An 8,299-nucleotide genomic window follows, 5' to 3' on the forward strand; every position below is an offset into this window, starting at 1 on the left:
AGAAGAGAACGCTGAAAAGAAGGGAAGTGTGGCAGACGTCATGAATCTCCAGCCTGAGATGGATGTAGGTTAGAATCTCTCCTGGTAAGCCACAGCCTCGTGGTGACATACAGATTATTAGAAATAGGTTGAATCAAGATGTAAGAGTTATCCAGTAAGAGGCTAGAGCTAATGGGCCTGGCAGTGTTTGATTAATACAATTTCTGCATGGTTATTTTGGGAGCAAGCTAACCAGGCAGGATGGAACAAAGGGCCCACTCTCTCCCTTACAACAAAAAACACCCCACATGATTATCTCATTTGATTTTGAAAAAGCCTTTGACAGAATCCAACACCCCTTTATGAAAAAAGTCCCCAAGAGATCAAGAATATAGGGACATTTGTAAATATAGTAAAGGTAATTTTCAGCATTCTTATAGCCAATAACAAATTAAATAGAAATTTAAAGCTATTCCACTAAAATCAGGAACGAGTCATGGCTGTCCACTCTTTCTATATCTATTCAATATAGTACTTGAAGTTTTAGCTGAAGTAATAAGACAAGTGAAGAAGTTCAAAAGATTACAAATTGAGGAAAAAATAAAAAATACTATTTACAGATGTTATGATTGTATACATAAGTGACCCCAAAAATTTTAGCAAGGGAACACCCTCATCTGATAAACACTTTCAGCAATGTGGTTGGATATGAGATTAACTTTAAAAAATCAATGGCTCTCTTAGGCATAAATGACAGATGGGCTGCAAAAGAATTCAAGGAATCAACATTCTCCATAATAGCTTCAAATAATATAAAATACCTTGGGATAATCCTAACCAAGCAAAATTGAAAAACCTGTATTATAAGAACTTCAAGTCTTTGAAGAAGATTTCAGAAGATGGAAATATCTCCCATATTCTTGGGTCAGTATGATTAACATAGTAAAAATTACCAACTTACCAAAAACAATCTACAGATTCTATGCAATCCCCATCAAAATTCCAATACAAATTTCCAGACCATAACAGCAAAACTCAGCTTCAAATGGAACAACAACAACAACAACAACAACGACAACACATAGGCTAGCTAAAATAGAACCAATCATGACAGGAAAAAAAAGTTATTGAGATTTTTCTTAATGATATTCTGCTGTACTAATAGACAGGAGCCTGATATAATCGCCATCAGAGAGACTCCACTCAGCAACTGGTGGAAACAGTTGCAGAGAATCACAGCAAACACTAGTTGGAATTTGGCAAATCCTTACAGAGAAATGGGAGGAAGGATTCTCTTCTAGAGAGTTCAGGACACCACAAGGAAACCCACAGAATCAACTAAGCTGTACTCAGAAGGGCTCATTGAGACAGAACTAACAATAAGGGAGCCTGCTTAGGACTGATCTAGTTCCACTGCATGTATGTTACAGTTGTGTAGCTTGATCCTCTCATGAAAATCCTCACACAGGGGTTGGTATCTGTTTCTGACATTTTTGCTTACTTTTGGGACCCTTTTCCTCTTCCTAGTTGCCTCATTCATCCTTAATATAAAGAAAGGTACCTAGTCTTATTTCAACTTCATATGCATGCTTTGTTGATATCCCAGAGAGACTTATCTTTTCTGAGCAGAAACAGAAGAGGAGTGGATGAGAGAAAGAGACTGGGAAGGGAGGAGGAAGGGTATCTACATATATGGAAATAGAGTTAATGAATAAGCAACATAGTTGTACTAAGGAAACTCAATTTGTAATCTTCAGCTTCCAGCAAAGCAATACTACAAAGTCCTATGACAACAGCACATTGGATGGTACATTTGAAATGTAACAGTCCTGCAGAAACTCTCCTTGCATATATGTAATCTGTTATAAAATTTAACATTATAAAGATTATCTTGAGTAAAAAGATACAGATAAAAAGTAATATTTGTACTTTGGCTTGTTTTATATACTTCAATGATTGTTTTTGAAAAAAATCATTATTAGAACAAACATTATAATTCACCTTAATATGTATACACTACTAATCCTACTTTCTGGTTATGGATGCAACATTACCTGGGAGAATCCAAGCACGGGCATTTTAGTTGTTCAGCTTATGCTTACAAAGATACGTATGTAAATTTGTACAGTTATCTACTGTGAGGCCAGAGGTTGACAGCATGACACAGTTACATTCAGCATGGGAAAGTTCTGTTACCCTGCAACTGTGGAAATACAAAATGCATATATACTTTATGTGGATAGTCTATTAAATGAGTGACTCCTATAAATAAGTGCAAACAAAGGATCTCATGCAAGTTGACAATGGCATCTTTACTAATAGTTTGGTAAAACTGATTGCTATGAAAGACAAGTAGTTGATTCTTCAGATTGACATGAGTAGTTCAAGATCAGCATCATTATGTCTTTATATAATTAACTTACTGATACCATTATTTTGAGGCATTCTTTGTATTATTTTTTTCTTGTCTATTGCATCATTCATAAAAACTTACTTTGGTTTGAAAGTTGAGTCTTTTTCGCAAACACAGGTTTGATTTCTGCTCTCCGGAAAGACTCCAGTCCATGCAATCATTGAGAGGGATTGCAAAAATTCCTACCAGAAAATCAAGGAATTTTATCAGTATGAAGGCATATATGGTTTAAATGTGATAGTATATTCTGTTATAGTATGTTTATTATCCATTTGAATAATAATAAGTTTTCACTTATTAAAGTTGAAACTATTTCTTACATTGCCAAAACATTCACATAGCATGTCATTTTGACTTAGAATTAACTTTCACATGTTTATAGTTACAAGTTCTATTCTTCTATTAGTGGGAAATTTGACAATGGATTTATGTAAGTTTATAGATATTTATGCTCACAACACAAACATAATAGGGATTTAAAGAAATTTCCAGAAGTTATGAATGAAATTCTATGATTGTTGTGCTCAAATCAATTTTTCTACTGTTTCTCAAAGTTCAGTTATAGAAGGAAGGTCATGGCTTACAATTGAAGAAATGAATGATGCAGTGGGCATAGTTTCTGCTTTCTGGGTGCCTTGTTATCACTAAGTAGCTGAACCTCAACTGTTGTCTATCACCTTAGAGGTTGATTACTGAAAGGATATCACTAAAGTTTCTGTTGACTACTGTTATAAATAAAGGGCAAACTTGGAGAGTTATAATAAATGATACAAGTGAAGACTTCTGAAGGCCTGAAACAAAGCTGAAAGGGTTTGACACCTAAAGATGGGGGACTACAGAATGTCAGGACATCCTGTGTTCCTTGTCCAACGGAAGGAAATGAACCTACTTGCTCTCTTTCAGAACCCAAGCAACAACATATAGATTATGTGAGCTCTCTTCTCCATGTCTAAGAGAGACTGGCCAGCAGCACTCCGCAAGGCTGAAAGCACTTAATGGGGTAATTGGTCATATGAAGGGCTTCTCTGTCTGAAGGAAACTAGTTCAGGACCTGGTGTCGGGGATCCCATGAGTACAAATAGCCATGTAAGATGCCTCTGTCTTTGAGGGTGTGACACTCAGGGAACACCAGATAAAGTGGGTTTTAGAATATTATGTTTATATAACACAGCCGTGAAAATTCACAAACCGCGGATCAATGCAGGAGCATGGATCAATGATTTGCTCTAAGAATAATAGTTTTTTTTCCTCAACATTCCAAATGCTGCAATGCTTTTATACAGTTCCTCATGTCAAAACCATAAGATCATTTTTATTTTCTCCTTGACAACTGTAATATTGCTACTATAATAAATCATAATATAAATATCTGATATTCCTTATAGTCCTAGGTGACCCCTGTGAAAGGGTCATCCACCCTCAAAAGGATTGTGACCCACAGGTTGATAACTGCTGAGTTTCAGGGTGTTTATTCAACAGTGCTTATGCATGCCTGATCCAAGTTTTATAAAACTCAATGGCAAGTGCAGCTATTTATAGCAAGTCAGAAAAAATGTTGTGTAGGAATACCTGATGAGAGTACGCATAGGAAAGGGAATTGAAGGAAATCAAAATGTCTGCCTAGTTATTTGGCTATAATTTCCTCCATCCATTCATATTCCTATGAATATTAACTATCATACACATATAGATACTTTTGTGTAAAATTAAATGGCAAAGTTAATTTCAGAGTAAATTCACTTGTAGAAGAATGGTTTTCATAAAATAAAAAAAAATCTAGTTAATAGTTTTCACTACCAGTACGCAAGTACATAAAATGTTTTAAAAATAAAACAATGAAATATTATACAAAGTCATAAATACATGAAACATGTATAAGAATACAAATGGACCCCACACACATCACACTGACAGGAACATTTAAGCAATGATTGACACACAGCAGCTCTTACCTGCTCCTCTTCACTATCTATATAAAGCAGACTAGAGTTTTTGGCATTGCAGGACACCAAACTGTCAGTCCAGTTTTTCTTCTCCATACTAATGTAATAAAAACTATGGGAATATGATATCCACTCTTTTGGACAATGACCACAACAGTGTTCTGAAGAAATGCAAATTTAATAATGAAAATTAATATGTTTTTATAGATTTGGACATTCATGTAAAATATGTGTTTATACAATTTGATAAATATAAAACAAAATATATACTCCATCACACAAAGAATAGAGTCTGCCCAGTGGCCCCTGAATTTATTCACCTAAACTAAATAAGCAAGTTTTTACTCTACAAATTATTCAAAGTCTCTAAACATGAGCACTATTCTAGAAGAGTGAGTTCATTTCTGTCTTATCATAGTTCATCAGTTGGAAAAATCAAAGAAATTATTAAAAACTTTACATGGTTATTTTATCTGAGTACCTCTTATTATGGGACAAAAAGGGTTATGATCCTTAACGTTTACTTACGAACATGTAGTGTTCATGTTTCTAGGTTATTTTATTCCTAGAAATATACTATCATCTTTTCATAGCTTTAGTCAGACACAATATATAATGTGTAAAAACATCAGAACTTTGACAAGAAATGCATACCTTTCTGGGTTCCTGACTTGGACGAGTTGATTTGCTCTATTTCCTTAGGATCTGGTGAGTTAAAATAATTCTTATGAAAACAAACATGTAAAATATTGTAACAATTTTATTTTCTTAGTTTGGAGCTGATGTACTATTTTTGAATAAGGATATAGGGGAATACAATTGATTATCAAAAAATAAATAATATGGTGAAAACTACATCAATGAAAGCCCAGATTTCATCATTTTTCCCATATAAGCTATGACAAAGTCCTTTTAAAACATCTCAGTAAAGAGTTTCTAAGGTTTTAAACTATGTGTTTGATTTATGAAATCACTGAAAAAACCAAAAGCAAACAGTTCATACAATATCTCTGATATTTATGATATTGATAATATCATAATATCATTCCACATTTAATCCAAATGCAGACTTTATATTAAAAACTCCTCTTCTTGATAAGTTTTGAATGGCAGTTTCAGCCAATAAAGTGTAAAGTGCCTTTATGTTTTAAAAACATGCTTACAGCTTGAGAAAACTGTTGTAATTAAAACCACAGCGACCATTAAGGCAAAGCCGATGATAGCCAGGATCACAGTGATGAGCTTTTCTGGAGGAGATGGAAAACCTGCAGAAAGAAATATAGGGATGAAGAGTGGCAGTTCACAATGTTTACGTACACAAAAAAATCCACACACACAGTGAGTCAAACAGACAAACTAACCCCAGATCCTCCTCTACACCGTTATCTTCTGTAGGCAGTGTCATCACAAGAGAATCTTTGTAAATTCTTGCAACAGAGTGACATCCACGTTCACAAATTATAAAAGCATGGATCGAGTTAGAACTCTGGTCCTCACAGGGAGAGACCACTGCCACCTCTGCACCTGTCTCTTCATGCCAAGAGCAGTTACAGTGAGGGTCCATTCAGTGTCTCACCTTTGCAGCAACAGTCCCTGCAGACTGAGGGATGCTCTGGAGAAGTATTTTGAAAGCTCAGTTCCACATAGGTGATTTCCTGCTCAGTTAGGAACTGCGGGTGTCCCTTGGTTGCCTTTTCTGGTTCCTTGAATACTTCAACACATTCAGTTCTACATAGGTGACTCTTTCATTGCTCATCTCGGCAGCTGAATGATGCCAGGGCCTGTGCCATGCAGCTGTTCACTGAAAGGTACACATTCTGATGCAGCCAAATTGGTGGGGTTTGGAACATCAGAGCTATTTTGCGGTTTTAATTTGTAATCTGTTTTTTCCCCCCATGAACAATAAACTCATGTACTGTGGTAAAAATAAATAAATAAATACATAAATAGAGTTTTGAAAGACAATCCACTTTTGACAAAATATTTTTGTTAGCACAATAACTTTGTGAAGAACAAATATGTCTATAAACAAAATAAAAATTTTACAAATTAAATTTAGTTTTCATAAAAGTAACACTATGAAATGTTTAAAACTTACATCAAAGATCCTCACACTATATAGCACAAAAGAAAGTTGCATTAATTTTTGTAAGTTAATTTTTTTTTAGTTTTGAGAATTTCACACATGAGTACCATATTTAAATCATTTCCATCCCTCTCTCTTCCCCCCAAGCCTGTCCCATGCACTCCACTCTCTCTTGAATCCATGACTTCCTCTTTAATTATCATTGTTATATACACATGTGCAGGTGTACAGAACAATCTGTTGAACTTTTATAATAAATTTAAATTTAACAATGAGTAAAGACTGATTGCCTTAAATGGGGAGTCTAGGATAGTTGATAAACATGCATGCACATAAATCTAGCAATTGCATTTAATAGCTAATAAATTTATAAAAATAAATAGCATGTTATTAAGTTTATTTGAAGTAATTGAAGAATATAGAGAAATGACTGAATATTTAAAGATGTAAATATTAGAAAATGTTATGTCAAAATAATCTTGCGTAAGATAAACAGTACTGAAAATACTTTCAAAGTGATTTTAATACCCCCTTTATTTAAAGAAATAATCATCTAACATGTGAAATCATAGCATGATAAAAATGATTCAACTAGAATGATGATGGTTCAAACCACCATGAAGAGTCTGAGACTGTCAAAGCAGTATCATTTTAATCAGGTACAATACAACTGTAATAACTCAACATAATTGATAATTCAATCAATTAGCCTGAGATAAGTAAGATCTAGAACCAATTTTGGCTTTAAAACTTACATGTGACCTTTGAATAGTTATCAATAGCCCAGTGTCTTTGTCTAAAATATGAAAAAAAAAACTTTTGTAAGACAATCAGTACTTACCTCTGGCATGTAGAGCTCTCAGGAAATGCTAGTTATTTTTTAGTCTTAATTTCTACTATGACTGTTCTTACTACTCAGTGAGAGTTCTTTCAATAATCTGTGACATCTGGGATAAATCCATAGGTTGCTATCCGAGGATCCGCAGAGCACAAATTGCAACATTTGAAATCCATACTCCATCATGAGGTCTCCTGTGGCTGTCGGTTTAATTATATCGACAAGGAAATACAAATACGAGAGGTTGGCTGACTCTCCACAGACAACAAAAGAACTTTGAAGTAGTCCTCCAGGGAATTCCACAGGCTTGAATTATCCGAGTTGTTTAGAGGTGTCCACATTCCAGCTTGGTTCTCTGCATCAGAACTGTCCCTTAGTTACTCCACATGTCACATTTGCAGTGTTCTGTCAACCAACTGGGCTCCCTCTCCTGCCAGAAAGCCAGGCCTCCTGCAGTGAGGTGAGGAGCTCACAGGAGGTCTATGGGAGCAGAGCATGAAAAGGTGAAAGCCAGTGGCAGAATTTAGGACAATTGTGACAATGAACTAATCAGGCTGCCACATGATGCTCAGGGTCAGTTATGAGTGGAAAAGAGATTTCTCACTAATGTGTCTCTGAAGAATGAACAGGAAATTCTCATACCCGACTGATTTTGAAATCAGATTTTCTCATCACAACTTTACAATATAGGACATGTTTGGCTTTTGTCTGAGGGACAAAGTGGTCCTGTAGTGTGCTCTATAGTGTGGTCTTTTCCAACTTTTTCACTAAAACCGTTTGCATTTGTATAAACTAGAGAAGCCGGGTAGTGGTGGCACATGCCTTTAATCCCAGCACTCGGGAGGCAGAGGCAGGAGAATCTCTGCGAGTTCGAGGCCAGCCTGGTCTACAAGAGCTAGTTCCAGGACAGGAACCAAAAAGCTACGAAGAAACCCTGTCTCGAAAAATCAAAAAAAAAAAAACATAAATAAATAAATAAAATAAAATAAATGTATAAGCTAGAGAGGTCACGGCCGGGAGATTGGCCGTGCGTGGAGCCA

The 8,299-nt window shown here is 35.3% G+C and overlaps 1 pseudogene; it reads right to left on the reverse strand.

Annotated features, from left to right (window-relative positions):
* Window positions 1-2,058: 2,058 nt before the first annotated feature.
* On the reverse strand, window positions 2,059-6,091 carry LOC121442416 (annotated as a pseudogene).
* Between the last annotated feature and the right edge of the window lie 2,208 nt (window positions 6,092-8,299).

The sequence above is a fragment of the Microtus oregoni genome, unplaced genomic scaffold, assembly GCF_018167655.1.
Source record: "Microtus oregoni isolate MIOR12 unplaced genomic scaffold, Mior012 000002F_ref0000024, whole genome shotgun sequence".
NCBI classification, from domain to species: Eukaryota; Metazoa; Chordata; class Mammalia; order Rodentia; family Cricetidae; genus Microtus; species Microtus oregoni.